The 18,988-nt window shown below is 38.7% G+C and overlaps 2 long non-coding RNA genes across 2 annotated transcripts in view; both read left to right on the forward strand.

The window, feature by feature from the left end:
- LOC121060588 overlaps window positions 1-18,689 on the forward strand; it is a 36,845-nt gene extending 18,156 nt beyond the window's left edge. The window contains exons 3-4 of the long non-coding RNA XR_005814883.1: window positions 880-997; window positions 18,149-18,689. This is a non-coding gene — a long non-coding RNA (uncharacterized LOC121060588). The remainder of the gene's footprint in view (window positions 1-879; window positions 998-18,148) is intronic.
- LOC121060589 lies at window positions 6,060-13,907 on the forward strand. Its single transcript, XR_005814884.1, has 4 exons — window positions 6,060-6,261; window positions 7,545-7,637; window positions 9,409-9,511; window positions 13,823-13,907. It is a non-coding gene; the product is annotated as an uncharacterized LOC121060589 (long non-coding RNA).
- Window positions 18,690-18,988: the final 299 nt, after the last annotated feature.

The following is an 18,988-nucleotide window of genomic DNA, read 5'->3' on the forward strand; positions in this document are numbered from 1 at the left end:
TAATTCCTTTATTATGTTCAGCTTTTCTTTTCCTAAATAAGGGTACTGAGGGAAAATTTATTGAATTTGTCTGCAAGAATAAAGTTTAGATTGAAATTTGATCTAGGACTTTCCTATAACTTTGGAGTTTTATCCATAAGCAAACAATTCTTACAGGTGGTTATTGATTTCTTAAGATGCATCAGTTCTTTTTCTGATTGTGGTAAGTAGATGCTTTATGTTAACTTCTCAATACCATAGCGTCACCTTGTTAGAAAATAAAAGTTGCATTCCCCTTTGGTTTAATGTTCATCTCAGTACTCTATTAGTTTTTCTATAATTATGTAATCTACCTGTTTTGCATGAAATTCTGCTCCCAGGTTTGCAGTACAGAGCTCTTCTGACATGCAAGTGGGAAACAGTGTTGGAAAATCAGCAGTGAATGCAGACAGTTAGAGAGGTCTTGCTATAGGTTGGACATGGGGGAGAAGTTTGGGGAAGGTGGGGTAGAGTATAGGTGATCCCTGACCATGACTTACAGGGAAATGATGTATCAGGGCAATATTTGGTTATCTTGATTCTGAAGGTTGGATCAGTCAAAGAAATGTGTTTGTTTCTGATGTAGAATGTGGCAGATGCTTCCCATATTGTGCCATAAATTTTGAGTGAATTAGCCAAACTGAGATTTAATTAATTCTTATGGAAAGCATCACGAGATCTTTTTATATGGCACCGTTACTTTGGTCAGGGAGAAATTATTTTTCTGCTTCACTTTTTTCCCTAAATTTCCCAAATTGAAGAACAGCTGCACAAAGCACCTCTCAGTGTCTGTTTGGTAAAAATCTTTGGTTCAAAGCTCTTTTCAGTACATTCAGGTCTTGGATTCTTTCTTTTCCACAGACTTAAGCCCAAGTCGTTTGCTATCAACCAAGCTCCAGGCTAACATAAATAAAGTCCGTCAACATAGAACTTGCAGAAGAGCTACAGCGTAGCTGAATTCTCATAAGCATGTCTGATGGTAAGTCAGAAATCTCCTTAACACACCTGATTATCATTCAGGAGAATTATATCGATTATGGTGTATTGGAAGTGTGTTACTAAAGCAAGAAATAACACACGAGCGTGCACATATATAAATTCAAAGTTGTTTTTTCCAAGCATAGGAAATGAACACAATGGAAGAATGCAATTAAAAAGAGATAGTGACTAACATTTTTCTTGTTCTTTCCAAGTACTTTTGGAGCATAAGTGTACATAGGTGGGCTTCTGGAGTGCAGACTTCTTAATTATTCAGTGGAGTTGCAGAGTGATAACTTCTTAAGGACAATTGAATCCCGATGTGGATTTTTTGTTTGTTTGAAAGCTGAATTCCCCCAAGCCAGGGATTGTGGCTTCCTGTGTCATGTGGGGTGGGTGTTTTTTGGCTGGAATTAGATGATCTTTAAGGTCCCAAACAATTCTGTGATTCTCTGTCTAGCCTAAGAGCAAATCTTAATGAGATTACAGTTCCTGTAACCTGTTTATACTCCAATTAAGCTTTACTAGTGTTAAGGTGGAAGGTTATGAATTCCTCAGGACAGGGAGGAATTTAGATTAAATAAAGTACGCAAGGAGCAAGATTAAATCAAACAACTTTGCAGATTTATAAGGCATAAGATTATTCTGGTTTTGGAGATGTCTTTAATTACCTAAGACATGATGACTACAGGGCACGTTTGAAACCCTTGAACTAATTCTTTCCTGAACACTTTATAGCTAAGTTTACTAGTTGTGTCAGTATGTATAGTGCTGACTCTTTCCTTTAACTTCATTTTCTTGATACACTCACATGTTGCTGCTGAAGCTGTGTTTTTTCAGATAAGATTATACCTTTCACTGTGAACAACGTGTTACTTTACCAACAGGCAGTAACAGTATATGGTTAAATATGTGTATATTTTACTCCGAGGTATTGCATATGCCAATTGACATATGTTATGTTCTGTCAGTCCTCTATTTTGATAGTGTAAAAGGATTGCTGTGGAAAAGAAGTTCTGACGTATTGCCAGTTAAGCTGAAAAATCATCTGGCTGCTTGTGTATTTCAGAGCTGCAATTGTGCAGCTAAAAAAGATGAAAAGTTTTGTGTAGCTCTGGTCAAGGTGCACCAGGGGTTACGAAGAGCCTGCTGCACAAACAGGTCTCTCATCTTCCTGTAGCTTTATTGTAGTTAGCTTTGGGTTAAACATATTTTGCTTATTTTACCGGTAATTTTTTGTCCTACTGTGTTGCAACAGTATCGTTACTTCATAAATTAAAGGCTATCCTTTGCAAAAGCCATGATTTTATGTGATTTCACAGTGCTTTCTAGATAGAGTATTGCTTTTGATATGGGCTCTACTGTAATATAAATATTTAATAGCGATGTTAAAAGGACAGTGCAAAGGTGAGCAAAAGGGTAGATGCTTTGGAAAATTGAAGTGGAAAGGTCAGTGAGAAGATGAAATGAATGGTATTAGCTTAAAATTTTTCAACTTTTAAAAATCTAATGTAGTCCGTAGTGCCTGCTGTGGTCCCGTCGCCACGATGCTGTGGTTTGTCTAATTAAACCGCATGCTGCAAACGGCAGCTCAGGTTTTGGGGAACTTCCAGCTCAGCTTTTTCTTGCTCAGTATTTTGTATAAAGCAAACCTAGTGTGTATTGATAAAGTTGCTCCTCTTTTTATGTTTACAGTGCTAATAGCAGGGATTTTTTTTCCTCTTTGAAGTTAACAACAACTTGCAGACCGCATTCTTGTTTATCAGCTCAAATGAATATCGGTAGGGATACCTGCTAGTTGGCTGGTACCAGTCATCTGTAGGGTGCTGGGCGTGAGAGGGATCTATAGGAAAGCAAAGCCAAATCTGTATACCGTAAATAAGTCACGTCTGTGCAAGTGGCTGGAAATTGTAAAGCATCAGCTTTTTAAGCTTTGGAAAAAGTCAGTCTGTCAATTTTTTTTATTTTAATTGTCTTTTGGGGCTTGTTCTTGTTCACCTGATGAAAGCTGCAGTAGCTGTAGCTGGAGTTAATTTTTCTGGTAAATAAGCTGTCTCCAAAAATACAGTTTCAGAAGGAAGAAAATGTTCATAAACTTCAACTTCAGGCCTGCTCACTAAAGCATGCAGGGAAAATGAAGCAAACTATATTGGCTTTTGATGGTATGAATATACCAGCGTTGCTTTTTAAAACAGGAGGAGCAGAATGAAGAGGGAGTGTTCTAGGGGAAAAAGAAAGAAAGATAAAGTAGGAAAACCAGTCTCCCCCTTCCCCCCATGTTTTCCATTCTGAATTTTTATTCCAAACATCAGAGTTGGTTTCCAAAGAAGAATTTGGAAAATACTTTTTTAATTACCTTATTTTTCAAAGTTTGTTCTTTAATATTTCTGCTTCTTTCATTGTACGTATTTCTCATGTCAGTTACATTGGCACTGTAAATGTTTTAGGGTATGGTTTGGTGCATACAGTGCATAGTATAGTTTGGTTTGCAGTTCCTAGTCAAACCCTTTAGACTTTCTCAATATACAAAGCTGTTTTTTTAGATAATAAAAAAAAACCCTGTTCAACTACCAAGTCCAAGATGGTCAGAAAAACCACAGCACAATTATATGGTCAGTTAAGAGCAAGAAAAATTTCTGTGTTAGTAAGCAAGCTACCCTCTACTTGAATGAGACTAATATTTTTCTGTTCTCTCCATGATCCAAGGAGATATGATAATAGATCCTCCAGCCCTTCATTGCATATTCACAGTACTTTCTATTAGCGTTGGTGTGGTGATAGTCTGAGAATTCACTGAAGGAAGAACATTAGAAAGAAACAAGCTAAAAATTACAAGTCTTGATTTTCCCTGCCCCAAAGATTATTGAATTCCCATCCCATTGCATGTCATTTCCCAAGCACGAGTCTGCATTTGTACCAGAAATGAGCTGGAAGCTGAAAGTCTGTATATGTGGAATTTTGATTTTAGTCCATTTCTGAGGGATATTGGTAGTTAAACAATGATAAAGATTTTTCTCTAGGAGCTAATTGCAGTCCACTTGAACAGCTGCCTCACAGTACAGCAAGGCCACTGCTATTTTCTGTTCTCATTCTGCCACTCGGTAACTGTCAGCCTCATTAGGATTTAAATCAGTTCATAAGTATTCTGGCTTAAGCAAGCTTTATTTCTGATCAATGTAATGCCATGATTTTATGTCTTTTTTTGAGTCTTTAGCTTAAAGCAGACGAGCTTATGATAAATACTGCAGATGTGTTAGAAGTTGATTAAATTAGGAGTAGAAATGGACAGGAGGCAAAATGCACTGAGGAGCAAGTTTGGGAGTTTTCAGCCATGCTCTCAATCTTTAAGGGATTCAGTCTGCTGTCAAAAACATAGAAACATTAAAAGTGTGTTTTTTTTTTTTAAACAGGATTAGCAGAGAGGAGGGAAAAAATGTTTTTTTTTCCTTTAATATAAGAAGTGAGCACTCGGTGAGAAATTTCCTATGTCTTCAAATAAAATATATTTTTCATGTCAATTAGAAAAATATTTGTGGGAGAAAAATTCAACTCAAAACTTTTCCGTGTAACCTCCCCCCAACAACAACAACAAAAGCCTTTAAGACCCTTTCTTAAAAATATTGCTTAAGAACTCATCTAGCTTATTTTAGCTATCACTGAGATGAAAATATGATTTAAAATGCATATGTTGCTTGGCCTTAAATATGTAAACTTTGCTCCAAATGGCTTTTTGAAGTTCAAAATAAATACAGCAAATACAAATTACTCTTCAGAGCCAATATCCATTCAAAAATTAGGAGGCTTCCCCCCCCCCCCAAAAAAAAAAAAGTCAGATCTCTGGCTGAATTTCTGTTATTCTGTACAGGAATGGGTGAAGACCTTGATGGAGGTCAACAGAGCAGAATGATGTTTGAGTTTGAACTTAGAAGCTGCACTGAGAGGAATATGTCAGCTGGAGGCATAGGAAAGTATTGTCAAAATAGGCAAGAGCCCAGCAATTAAATACTAAGATTTTGCATTTCTCTCCCGTATTGGCCTTAAGTAATAAAGTGAGGATGCTGGAAGAGACAGCAGATGTTGTGTCATCATCTCAGTTGTTTATGTCTGAGACACACTGGGACAAATTCTGTTCTATTCCATCAATATAAATCCAGAAAATCTCTATAAATAGTGCAGTGTCAATCAGTCTGCTCCATTCTGATGGGAGAGCAGAATTGGAACCATGCTTGGCCTTGCTCTGTCCGTGTTGTAAACAGTTTGCCTGAAAAGGCCTTTTCCTTGAAGAAAATTGTTCTGGCTTCGGATTGTTCCCACAGTGATGTAAACTCCACAAGCAAGGCCATGTGCACTCACACTTATTATCCTAAAATATTTGCTGTTAGTGTCAGCTTCTTGCCCGCTATATTTTTCAGAAAAGAGACAGGCTGCAGTAATTCAGATGAAGTGAAATAACTCAATCATCCAGCTCCGTTGAGAAGAGACTGATGATCACTAAACTGGCAGTGTCGATTCTCTGTGATTCAACAAATAGAGAGCCTAAGCTTTAGAGACCACTGGAGTTGCTTAATTTTGAATTTAAACCAATCTTAAATCTAATTTCAGTTGAATTAGTCACATTTATAATGTGTAAGGATCTGTTCCTGTCCTGTTTTACAAACGCTCTGGAAATAGACAAGTGGAAGATGATTCAGCCTTGAAAAGAGGACTTGTGAGGGGACACCTGGCAGAGGTATGTGAAATCGTAGTAGAGGATGACTATATGAAATCATACAGTCGTGCTCTATGAAGGGACTCTTCTCATCCCCTTGTGACTTACAGATTGTCAAAGAAAACTGCTAAGTGGCAGGCTCAAAACAAATAACATATCCATGAGATTCTGTGGATGCCAAAATGAAGGAAAGGGAAGAAATCTTTGGAAGATAAATTCATTAGGTGCTCTTCAACACAAAAATACAGTACCTGTCCAGAAAGGCCCTGAGATGCAAAATCACTGCAGAATATATGGGTACACACAGAGTATTCTGATTCGTTTATAAATACAGACGTATACAATATGTTACAGTCTTCTGTAGGTGATTGCTAGTGAGAATTAGTGCAACTATGGTATCAAGGTGGATATAAAGTTGTTTTATGCAGTACAACCACTTTTATTGAGGATCTGAGCTGATTAACACTTGTTGTAAGCTGTCCTCCTTTCCTGTGTTTGCAGTGGCATTTCAGTGTGCTATAGTGACATTCCCTGACTGCATCTTCCAAGGACTAGACGTTTGTCTTTGAAACATCTCAAAATCTTTGGTGTCCAGTGAACAGTTCAAGTACTGGAATGGATGAGAAGTCTAAAAAGCTAGAGAAGCACCTACATCCACATGCAAATAGCTTATGAAACCATCAAAAGCAAAATCTAACTAGCTTTAAGGTAGCTTCATAAATGAATTTATGAATTTAATGAGCTAGATGGTAGTTGTGTAGAGCTTCCCAAGAGACCTGTCCCTCCAAACAGCAGGTGCAAAGAGGGAGAGAAAAGATCGGGCAGGGCTGATCACGTGAAACGGTTTCACAGGGACCAGTAAAATGTCTCCAAGCATCCCACTCACTGCAGTGGGAGGAGTTAGTTAGATATTTATTAAAAGGAATAAAGATGTCAGAATCTCTTTTGAAACTATTTACATATATCTTCCCTTAATGAAAACAAATTGCTTATATTTTGTGTAGATGTGCATAAAACACTCCATACATCAAACTCCACACTGAACAGGCTTGTAAAGTAAGAAAACATATAAGTTATTACCCAAACAATAGGTTATATATTACTGACTCTGTAACAGTAATAGAAGCCCATCAATCATTGGACAGGCTCAGCTCTAAGACTTTTTTTGATGTATGCTAAGCGAAGCAGACCCAAGAAAGTGGCTCTAAGTCAAATAGTTGCTTAGCTAAATCTTTACCTTTGTCAGCAGTAGGTCATAAATGGATTTATTCCCGTGTGATTCTGCTTATCATCATTTTATAATTCATGTATACAAGTAATCTGGTTCCGCCTCCAGACAGGTTGTTGCTCAAGAGTGCATTCTGTGGTCATAATTAGAGTTTTATTACAGTGAAACTCTGCAGTAGACAGCTGATGGCTGGACTGTTACAGCCCGATTTGAGTTCAGAAGGGATTTTATAGTGGTGGGGAGGAAATTGTTCTGATTCAAGAGAAATAGCAGGTGCACACTGTGCTTATGGCAGGGTTTCTTGCACTCAGGCATGTGTATGTACATGCATTTATATTTACAAGAGTTGTATGCAGGAAAAGGAGCTTTGATCAAATCCCGAGAAGTCTAAAGGCAATGTCGGAGTTGTACATCCTGTGGTACATAGGCAGACTTGAAAATACATCTTGTGTTTGGAGAAAAGTTCCAAGATAGTGCCTACATTTGGTAATGCAGTCAGAAATAGTCATCTCTGTCACCTGGTAGGGAAAATACCATGAAAATATGCTATACCTATGTGTTTGCTCCGCCAGAATTCGGATTTTCTTTCCCATCCATCCCTTTGCCTTTCAGCCTCAGGAATTTCAAAGAAACATCCACCCAGTGGCCCTTGGGTTTGGCTGAACTAACGCTGAAGGACAAGACGGTGTATCATGGTGCTTGCAGGTAATCAAAACTAACAATGTGCCTGGAGTCATTGAGCAAAATGGAATTTCAGCAAAAGAAGTCATTTGGGACCAATTCCGAATGCACTCCCCTGACCCCAGCCAGGGGGAATTCCAAGGTCAGGCTACAGCTCTCAGCACGTTTTTGGGTGGATGAGTCTACTTCTAAAGAGGGAGTTTTGGAAGTCTCCTGAGTATATGGGCAATGATAACATTCAACTCTCTAGAGAATGCATTTTTTTTCCCTTAGGAAAATTGATTTAATAGAATCCTAGAAGACTGTTCTTTCATAGTCTCTGTTACGGTGGAAGACCAACGGGGAAAGGCTTACAGCTCAAGATACTTGGTCGTGATTTAATGGTGATTGATGGGTTTTGCTTCAGTACCTGCTTATATTAAGAGGAGAAGTGGGTTCTTAAATATAGGTTGCTGTGGAATTTTTGTAAGCAACAAGCAGGTTGAAGTGACGAAGAGTGCAGAAAATACATGCTAGGCATAGGAGCAAACATACAACAAAATCAGTGCAATGTTCCTGCAGTGGAGGGGGGGGTAGACAGGAAGAAAAATAGCTTTAGCTGCTCTTTGTACTAAACTGGCTACAACACTAGCAAAATCCTAAATTCTGATATTTTTGTTTGGTTTTGTTCTAGTAAAGCTGCATGCAAAATATTGCTCGTTGTTCACCTGCGATTAATTTGGAGTGCCTGTATAAGCATTCTGTAGTACAGTATGGAAACATTGCACAAGAAAGATCACCAGAGAGGCTGAATTGTAACTGTGATCAGAGGAACAGTAGATTAGACGTAAGTAAGGAATAGAAGGGGGAAGGATGTCAGTTCTTGCCATCCTGTGGAAGTTTTAGTTGAAATAGAATAGCAGAAAAACTGGTGTGTACAGTAATAGAGGGAAGCTCATCAAAATGTATCAATGAATCCAAGCTTTCCTTATTCAAAAATCAAATAATTTAATAAGGAGATATTTGCAGAAGTTGTTTACACATGGGTTGAGCTACATTAGACAGAAAATAATTTTGGCCTAATTCTGAAACATGTTCCTATTGAATAAGTTTTTTATCCATTGGAATAACTCAGCTGGTTGATATGAGACTCTTCAGATATAAGCAGTGCTTATGAGATTGTTACACTTAATTAGTTTATAAATCTGTCTCCAGTAGCTGCATATGAAAATTTAATATGCCAGCTTCAGAACAACATGGTGTTTTTTACTTTGCTTTGAGACAGGAGGCTTTATTCTACTAGAATAAACCAAAGATGGAAGCAATAAAGATTAAAAACCTTTAAAAATAATACAGATGTCATAGAGTTACTTTCACAGCCATAACAGGGCAGTGGTGATAGTACCGATGAGAGCCAGGTTTTGATTACCCACCTTGATGAACTTTGCAGTAAGCTGTGCTGGAAATTATTGTCCCCAGTTTGACTCCGAATACTGCCCATTGGATAAAAGTTGCAATTACACGTGCTGTTGTTTTCTCCCCAAGAAGCAAAATTATTCATTCTTGTTTCTAATAGCAAAGCCTTTTTTTATATGAAGGCTTTTCCATTTTTTGAGCTGTGTTTGCAAGCTTGCCTCCTCGGTTTGATGTAGGTAGTTGGCTGTATACTTCTGTGTGTGTGTGAGTTACGTGTGTCTTCATAAGAAGCACTTCAGTTGTAAGGACTACCTATGGACAGGCTCACTCCTCAGTCATGGTTTGTTTTTTTTTTCTGCTTGAACTGAACATGTAAGTAAAATAACTGTTGCTATTCCAGGGAAGGAAAGCTCACCCAGCATCTGGGAAGCCATCACAAGAATATAAATAGAATAATATCCTGTTCATGCAGCTCTGAGTAATACATGCTCCACATCGCACAGGTGATAACAGCTTAAATATTAATTCATCTGAGAGCATTATGTGTTAGAAAAGGTACACAGAGTTAATTAAGCCTTGGAGGCATGCAGGATTGATCCTTAGCTGCCATAAATTGCCATAGCTTCATTGACTTCAAAGGAATCATCCTTATTTACACCATGGGAGGATGAAGACCTTCTATTTTAAGATGGTTTAGATTTGAATATCTTAATATGGACAAATTCTTTATTAAACGAATGATATTAATCATTTAGTGCGTAATAGGGTGTGTTTCAAAGAGTAGAGATTAAGTAGCTTTAAAGTGATAGAACAGCAACCCATTTATGAATCACAAAGATTTGTGAGGCTTTAATTTCTTTTTTCCCTGTGTCTTGGCCTGCATCCATCCTCCCTACAAACCAGAGGAATATGTGGCATGGTCCATATGAGAATGAAGCTGACACCTCTAATTACTGGTGAGAAACAAGTGCTTGCTCTTCTTCAGTAAAAACATTGGGGGATTTCATTTTTTTCCCCATGCTGATTTTATTTTATTTTTTCCTGAAGTTCTGCAGTAAAAAAGAGAACCACCAGTTTCAGGAAAGCTAACACCCTCCCAAGACAGATCAGTGCTTTGCTCAGCAGGTTCCTAGAATACCTAAGCCCTTCTATGAATCAGGCCAAGCTGGAACTTGAAGCCTGAAATTAGGAAAATAATGTATAAAATAAGCTGTTGAGCACAGTTTTGAGCCTTTTTTTCTTCCTATAGCCCAGGCAAGTGGTCTGGAAAGCATGTTACTGTTGTTATAAACATCGTCTCTCACATTTTGACCAGGAGTTGCCGGGTGTGATGCTGTCACGATGCTGTTTCCTGAAATGGATGCAGTCCTGTGAAAAGCTGCAGCTCGAACAAATCGATATTTTTAGACCAAAAAATCACACTGGGAACGTCGCAGTTAGCTCTGCTTCTGAATCGTAGCTGCTAACGCTTTGCTGGGAGGTGTTCTGTTGTAGGATCGTGTGTCTGCCCTGCACAGTGCAGCAGAGTGAATAGGGAGACTGGAAATTAAGGGAATTTTTGATGCCTTCAGATACAGACTTTTTTTTTCCTGCTGCCTCCAGCTTACTGTATCCCATTCTGCCCTAACTCTGTCGCCTGTCTGCATTTGTAAACTTTATCAGGGCTGGTGAATTTGGTTCTGGCATGTTTCCTCTAAGTGCATGAATGCATGTGCAGACATGCTACACGTAAGCATATATACCTATATCTAACTGCATGTGAGAATCTGTTTTACGTTTTTCTTGTATCAACCTAGGATGTACTTTTTTTTGTGAAGGTACTTCATGTGAAACTAGTTTCTCATGTCCAAACAATTCCTCTTTGTTTAAAGAAAACGTTTTTTTTTTATGAGCAGGGTATACTGAGGGATTCAGACTATTGATTCCTTTCAAATAGCCTGAGATGCTAGCAGCTTTATCCTTTTTGTTCATTTTTTATGGGTAATGAAAAACAGTTTAATATCATTATGCTCATCAGATAAGGCTTAAAAACCTTACTAAGGTTCAAAAGAAAGTCCTAAATAGATTGCGAGGCTTAGCTGTATGGATGACTGTGTCTCAGGAGAGCTGTGTATTTTCCAGACTTCTAAATCCTAACATCCCTTCCACCCCCCAGATGTTTATTTAATACTATCAGAGAATACTTCTGGGCCATGTTTTACTATGTCAAGGGAGAATTTGGTTGGAGAAAGCAGGTTAGTTATTTTATGGTGGGTTTGACTCCTGTAGATACTGGCCATGCAACCTACCAAATAATGTAGCAATAATTTAGTTCCTCTTGTTTGTCTGCTTCCAGGGCTTTCATTATATTGTACGGTAAGCATAAATAGGTTTTTAAGCCTAAGTGCAGTCTCCTAGAAGATGGTGGAGAATTTATTGTTCGAGCGGAGATCTGAACTAGCGTAGGGATGGACTGGGGGGGGAAACCACATTCCCCATGCACATCCCCGGTACTCGTCTGTATGTGCATGCAATACTATTTTTTTTTTTTTCAGCCCATAACTCATTCCATCTGTGTTATAAATCTTTGTCAGTGCTGATTTTCAATCTGCCTGGTCTTGGTGAAGAGTTAAATCAATAAAAAAATTCCTTTTTCTGGCTGCTTTGTAAACTTTTATTCAAAGGATGTCAGCAGGTAGTCTTCTTGGATACACCCCTTCCCCCAAACCTTGGAAAAGATGTATTAAAATTTGCTTGTTTTTGTGCATTCTGCTATCACATTCATCTAATACGCAATGTGCAGATGTGCCGATAAAGGGTGTTGTTTTGTAATAGAGAGTTTACGATCTACAACCACGTGGGCATATTGCCATATAAATAATCCATCTTTTGAGAACCGCTTGACTTGAGGTGTTGGCAGTGTTTGTTTGTTAGTATTGAGCACAATGTCACTTGTGTTTTCTGAACTGGAAGGAATGGGAAGTTCCTCACAGTCAAACAAAAGACAACATGAAATTACTGTCCAAAGCGCCTGGATAGCTGGAAAGAATTCAGAATTTTATTTATAAAATAACTTATTATAATATAATTTATTATAATCTATTTATAGATTATAGATTTATAGATTATTTGTTATAATCTATTATAGATTTTATTGTCTAGATGCGTGTGAGTTCTGTGATACGTTGACACTATGCCCTGGTCCTCAGCACCTTCCCAAGCAGTGGGGAGTTGCCTGTGTTACAGCAAGTGCAAATGTCAGCATTGTAGTGAACTGTTATGGCACAACATTTAGGAAATGGAAAACGGTGTCACAGAGGCATCTCAAACTTTTTTATATTGTTATTTGATTGTCATTTTTAATATACGTCACACGCATCGCTGTGCAGTAGCATCATTACATAGTCAATGGGGTATCTTCTACAATAAGGGAAAATTTAAGGTAGGCTTTCAGAGCTGCAATTATTAATGGAGCTTAAGAAGGGGTGCCAAGCTGCAGGAGGAAGCTAATTCTTCTCTGAACAAAATCCTGATCTGAGCTGTGGAGTAGGAGCTGTAATACTGGTGTAACTTGCCCTGCTCGACTTGGTCATGCCTCAGACACCTTAAAGGCAAGATGACAGGTTATTTACTGGCTCCATTCACAAAACAGACTAACCGTTGGTATCCTTCAGGGAAATTGTGCAGATTGCATAATCGCAAAATCGTGGAAAGTGGAGCTGGTGGGACATGGGATTGTTCAAACCACATCCTTGCCCAGAGGCAAGACTGCTGTGCATTTGCTATTCCTAACAGCCCTTTTGTGTGTGTTCTTGAAAACCTCCAGGGATGGGAATGCCTATCTTCCTAGCATTTAATTCTGCTGCTATTTCAGGGCAAATATCATTGCAATTAAAAGGTTTTCTTGATACCTAATTTACATCTCACTTACTTCAGTGTAAGCCCATTACTTATGCTATTCCACCATGGACACAGAGAATATATTCCCTTTCTCCTTGCACAGATCTTTTACATATTTAAAGGTGATTATTATGTCTCACTTCAGTCCTCTTTTCCCTAAATTAATTGCTGTCAATAATTTCAATATTTCCTTGTTGTCAGGGTTCCAAATGTTTTCATGGTTCACCTCTGCGTTCCCTGCTGTTACTGCATCTCTCTGCTGAAGCTTGGTGCTGAAAATTGAGCACTGCATCCTATATTGTTAAATGAGATGGTCTTTCAGAGCTCTGAGCTGGGTGAATGCAAATCTGTGCTGGTTTCCTGCGACACACAAGGCTAAATACAGCCGTAGGGATACAAAGCTGCCGATTCTTTTAGAAAAAAACGTCTTAAGTGGCCAATGCTGCTGGGGTGCCTCTCTGCGGAGAGGAAAGAGAATTTCACTGTAGGTTTACTCCAGGATCTTTCAGGTCTTTGCAAAGCTTAAAAACAAAAAAAACAAAAACAAACAAAAAAACTTGTTCTCTGCCTTGTTTTCAATAATGGATTTCAATCTGGATTTTTGTGACTTTGTGAGCAGCAGAATCTCTGTAAGTTCACTTTCACAGTCACAAAGAAGCAGTGTACCCTTGTCCCTGTTCCCCACGGATGTTTTCGATGCACAAATAAGTCAGGTTTATTCTGCTTTTTCTTCAGTACAAATCTGCATGAGTTTGTTTCAGAAAATGAGAGGTTACATGTGGAAGAGTGATTACAGAAGCAAAGACTTCCTTATGTTTGTTAGTGGGAAAGATGGGCTGGCAATTACATGTTTAAATGCTACTTTTTCCTTCTCCTTCAGTCAGCAGTGGTCATCCACTGGTAATAATTAACCTTTTCATCTGTACTCCAAACAGAACGATCACTGGCAGTAATTATATGAAAAGTATTCTGTGTGCGTGGGCTGATCTCTCAGGCTGACTTCTGGAGACCGTGCAGCAATTTGTACGTAAGTAGAATGAATGACACACCAAAAAAAAAAAAAAAAAGCTGTACCTGGACAAGCCCTTCGGAAAACACAAGCTGAATTTCTTTGTTTTATATGGAGATACTGTCAAAGATTTGAGTATTGATTTTGAACTTGGGCTCCAGGCAAAAGGAGGTTGGTTCTCATGCTTGCTTGCAGGATTGTTGTGTGACCCTTGGGGGAAGTATGGGACACACTGAAAAGCACACATAGAAACGCTTACAGCATCCCAGGGTGAGGTCAGGTGAGACAGGGAGCACCGATCCTCCAGCTTATTCCAAACTGGCAGATTGAGGAGCTGGGCTTGAGGACTCCTTGACCTGTGAGACTGAAGCATAAAATAATATTTGTGGCATAAAATAATATTTGTGTCCCTGATGCATGAATCTGTCCCATGCACGTAATTTTAAGCATGTTTGGTGACCATTGCTCTGTGTTTATAGATAATAAAATTAGAAGGGCTCATTTTCATCCTCTGGTTTACAAAACCGCAGTGAGTCAGCTGTGGGATTCACTCAACGAAACATCCAAAAATCTCTTCAGATGTGTTTGAGGGGCCTGCAAGCTGAGCCTCAAATTGAGAGTCATGATGAATGGTCGACTCGACTTCATCACTAGTGGAAGGCAGTCTTTAGGCGAAGTGAGTTTTCTTTGGAGGTTAATGTTTTCGATGGATATAGGGCTTTAAAAGCAATGCAAAATTGACACAAATTATCTGAGGAAGTGTTAAACAGGAAAAAAAAAATCCAGAACAGCTATTATTGTCATGAAATGTCATGAATCATCCAGCAGTACTAATTAAAACAAAGAGAGTTTTAATACTGCAGATAAATCTGAGAAACAAGGAGCTTTTTAATGATAAAGTGAGAGGCAGTTTTTCTATTTCTGGCAGTGCCGTGTAGTTTAAGATATATCAACTTCTGTAGAGGAGTATGGTAGGAATCAAGATAGGAAATATCTAGAAGGAAAAAAAAAATCAGAGAACCAAAGATTAGAAATGTGATATCTTTGGAGTTCTAAAATGGGTGGGTTTAGCATTTGATTTGTGCAACAGTGAAGAATATGTGGCATTAATAGGTTTTGTATGCTGGTGGCCGAAGTCATGCCAAAGGGACACAAATCTAAAGAATATAGTAAAAGTTGTCGACGTTATGAACAGTGTAAAAACCCTGGAGTTTGTGGTGGTTGCATTTTGTGTGTCTGGCTCTTAAATGTCTAAAATCTTGGAGTTGGCGAGACTGAGGGTTGGTCAAGCAGCATCAGGCAGTTCACATCACGCTCAAATGTGTAGAGGTATTCTAGTTATTTAACACGATGGTCTAGCGGGCACCTGTGGCTCAGGGGGTTCCTAAACCAGTGCTTAGTTGAAATAGGCAGACTGTTGCAGAAAAAGTATGTTTGTTGTGTGCTGTCTTCTCATATTCTACTAATTAATTGTGGTTTGCTTGCTGTTGGAGGAAGGAAGCAGCCGGACTGAGCTGCTCTCGTACTGGGTTTAACAATTCTCACTTTCAGGAGTTGTCAAAAAGTTACTTGAGAGTTCACCAGGCAAAAAATTACTGAAAGGTCAGGCCTTTGAAATTGCAATTTACCAAAAATACATCTTTACAGCTCATTAAAGGATACACAGAACCTTTGTAAATTATTACTTTACTGCACCTGTATCTTCAGCATCTCGTTCAGATTAACGTTGCTGAGTCGGATTCTCTGACGCTGCTTTCCATGTTTATTCTAACGTTTCCACAATAACTACACAACATTTTGTACCTTCCTTGGGAGGGAGGCGTGTGAGAAGCACAATGACCTCTGGCAGGTCGGTTTGTGCCTCGCTGCTTTCCCCAACCTCATTTTTGGGTTTAGATTTCCTGTGTTCAGACTGCACAGCTGGGAGCTAGAGCTCCTTTTGATCTGTAGACACGCAGTGCTTAATGCAGAGGCCCTGATCTCAGCTACAGTTAATCATTTAGGACCTGCTAAACCAAAATCATTACTGCCAGGTTAGTGCAGCTCTGCAGCTTTCGCAGCGTTAAGTGCTGGTCCTCCATCAGAATCGGAGTTTTGGATGCATCTGACACTTTTATCATCCTTTTCTTGAAAGAGAAGGGCTAAAGCTGTGAGAGAACCACCACTGGAGAACTTGAACAATCTTTTCTGAGCTCAGCTGAGGGTGGGGGAACTGCAGAAATCTGCAGAAGCCAAGGACAAGCTCCAGCTCAGGAGGGTGAGGAAGCTGAGCATCTTGTATTCCTCTCTCAATGTGGGTTAAGGGCCATGGAGGTTCACAGCATCTTGACTGTTGTTGGAAGGAGATTTGGGTGCAAGCAGCAGGGCTTTCAAAAGAGATTTGTGTTATACACTCCTGGTTGAACTATTTCCATAAGCTTCCTATAGGATGGGGTTGGGTTTTGGTTGTTTTTTTTGTTTGTTTTTTGAACTTGCAGTAAGAACCTAAAGCAGATCTCTTCTCTAAGATATTTTTATTTTTGAGAATGAATAGGGGTTTTTATGACCGAGGAGGGAGAAACTCTGTTCCAGCTTTTTATTGTGCACACATGCAGATTTTTGACATATTTCCACAAGAAGACATAATCTAGGGACAAATCTCAAATTGGGAGATCAGGTTTGCAGATTAGCTCCAGGAACTGATAAATGCAGATGGTAAAACATTTTTTCATGATAATTTGCATGCCTTGAATATTAGAATTAATTTGTACTTTTCTAAAAATGGGACATTGTTTGAATTCTCTCTCAAAACGTATTTAAGATACCTTGCTGGCTTTTCTCTTTTACAGTGTCTAATGCTCAGGGAGGCAGAATTTCTGCTTCTGTATTATCCTTTTGGCAATCAGTGTTGCTCTCAGGAGGAGCATTTGTGTGTGTGTGTGTGCGTCTGTGTGTACTTGATAGTCCTTGTGAATCTTCAGCCAGACCTAATATGAAAATCAATGGGTCCCAAGGCATGTTTGTCTTTAACAATAGATCTATTCCATCTGTAACCTCTGCACAAAATGTCTTGACATGTGAGCAATCTTGTGGCATATGGAACAGCATTTACTTGTTATACAGCATTTATAGCAGCAGTATTATTATTTTTTTTTTCATTCTGGTTACTTTAACCTTTATGTTTTTAGTCTGTTTTATATGGTTTTCCTTTTAAAATTGAAACTCTCAGTAGTAAACTTAAGGTAAAATATTAACAAAGGGACCTTTCAAAAAACCTTTCCTGTAGGCTTATAGTTACTGAATAGAGACACATTCTCCTGGTTCATCAGGGTGTTCTGGAGGCAGGGAGAGGACAGCAAATGATCCAAGTTGTTACAGCATGAAAAGAAGACTGGAAGAGTGTATGCTTCATAGGATTCATAGGAGAAAACTCCTGGATAATTTGGGGACTTCTTGGTAGATTTTAATAGATAATTACAGCTCTCCCATACAGTTTGACAAGCCACTTCTAAAATATGAAGAAGAAACAGTACATAAGATACTTTATTCAGGTTTTGTTGTTGTTGTACTGTAACTTACCCTGGATCTTATTTATGCTGGTATTTTCAAAAGTTCACTGGTATCTTAGATAATGAAGTTAAATTGAAGCATAATGGAAGCTGAGTGCCCAAGTCCCCTGGGCACCATTAAAACTGCCAGTTTGAATTTCTTAATGATTTGTGATGATTGAACCCAATGGACTTTGAGAAAGAATGCACTCAAGAACTCCACTGGGCTTTGGAAAGGGCCTTGAGTATGCGGTATCCTAATTTCTTATAGCAATATGTATTTCCGTGTTATAGCTGACACTGGAATTGATCGTTATATTGAGTACCCATAGGGCAGTATGAAAGCTGTTACAGAGTATTAATACCGAATATAATTTAGCATAGTCCATAACACACAAGTGTATTACAGTTGCACTTTATGCAAATAACTTTTATTTCCCTTTTTGTTTAGGAGTAGCTATATAATTGCTTCACTGCGGAGTAGCCACAGCTGTATGGCTTTGACCATTATCACTTTGTATTGTTGGCAGATCTTAAGACTTAAAGAACAATGTAATTTTCAGTATTGCATTTATCATTACTATTTAATACTGCATTATTTCAGAAGTGAATTCCTCCCTGTAGTGAATTTTACATGTAGATCTTTCTCATTCATGTTTTCTTCCTAGACAGACAAATTCCCTAATTCTTAAGCCTTGCTCTGTTTGTTTTTTGTCCACGATTAGTGATACAGGGAACATGGGGAAAGATGCCTGCCTTCAATCCCCAGTGCTTACTGAACAAACCAGGCCCCACTGCAATACTTGGCTTCTGCATAACGACGTCATGAAATAGGACAAGTAAGGAAGTCTGAGATGGGATCGTGCTGCTGGAAAATAGGGCTCTGCTCCTCTGAAGTGTTAATGAGGCAACACCTGTTGAAGGCTGGATATTCCACATGGGTCACAGAGGTAGGTGAGGAACGTACAGGGCTCCCTGCCTTGGAAAAGGTGCTGTAGTGTGCTCCTTCTGATGAGGACACAGATTAACTGGGTGAGATACCTGTATGAGCAGCTCACTACACAGAAACAGGAGGGGCAAGGCTTTGGCTTGGGTGCTCCTGCTCCTCAGAGGCAGAAGAAAGTTGCTAGAGGACTATATCTGTATTTATAACGTCAGTCTCATGAGCAACTATATGTGGGAGCTGTGGCAGTATTTTCTATTTCAGTGATGCCCAGATAAATCTTAGGAGCTATCTCACATCTTTTTTGATTAAATAGTACTTAAGCGGAAAAGGTTGATTGATGAAAATCTAGAAGGGTGTGAATCGAAAACCATCCTCCCATTTTTTACATGAAGATTGAAATTCATTTTATATAGTTCAATGGAGATTAATATGCAAGTTAAATAGGCAAAAAAAATTAGCTTTTCCAGAAATGAGCACACATTAGCACAGAGAAATGAAAAGAGTTGCCTAAAGCTCAACAGACGGCTCCAGATTTTTGCTATGCTTTCCCATTCAAATACCACATTAGCAGAGGTATTATAGGAATGTGACTAGGAAAGTTTGCTAAAAACAGATAAAA

Source organism: Cygnus olor, chromosome 27 (genome assembly GCF_009769625.2).
Source record: "Cygnus olor isolate bCygOlo1 chromosome 27, bCygOlo1.pri.v2, whole genome shotgun sequence".
NCBI classification, from domain to species: Eukaryota; Metazoa; Chordata; class Aves; order Anseriformes; family Anatidae; genus Cygnus; species Cygnus olor.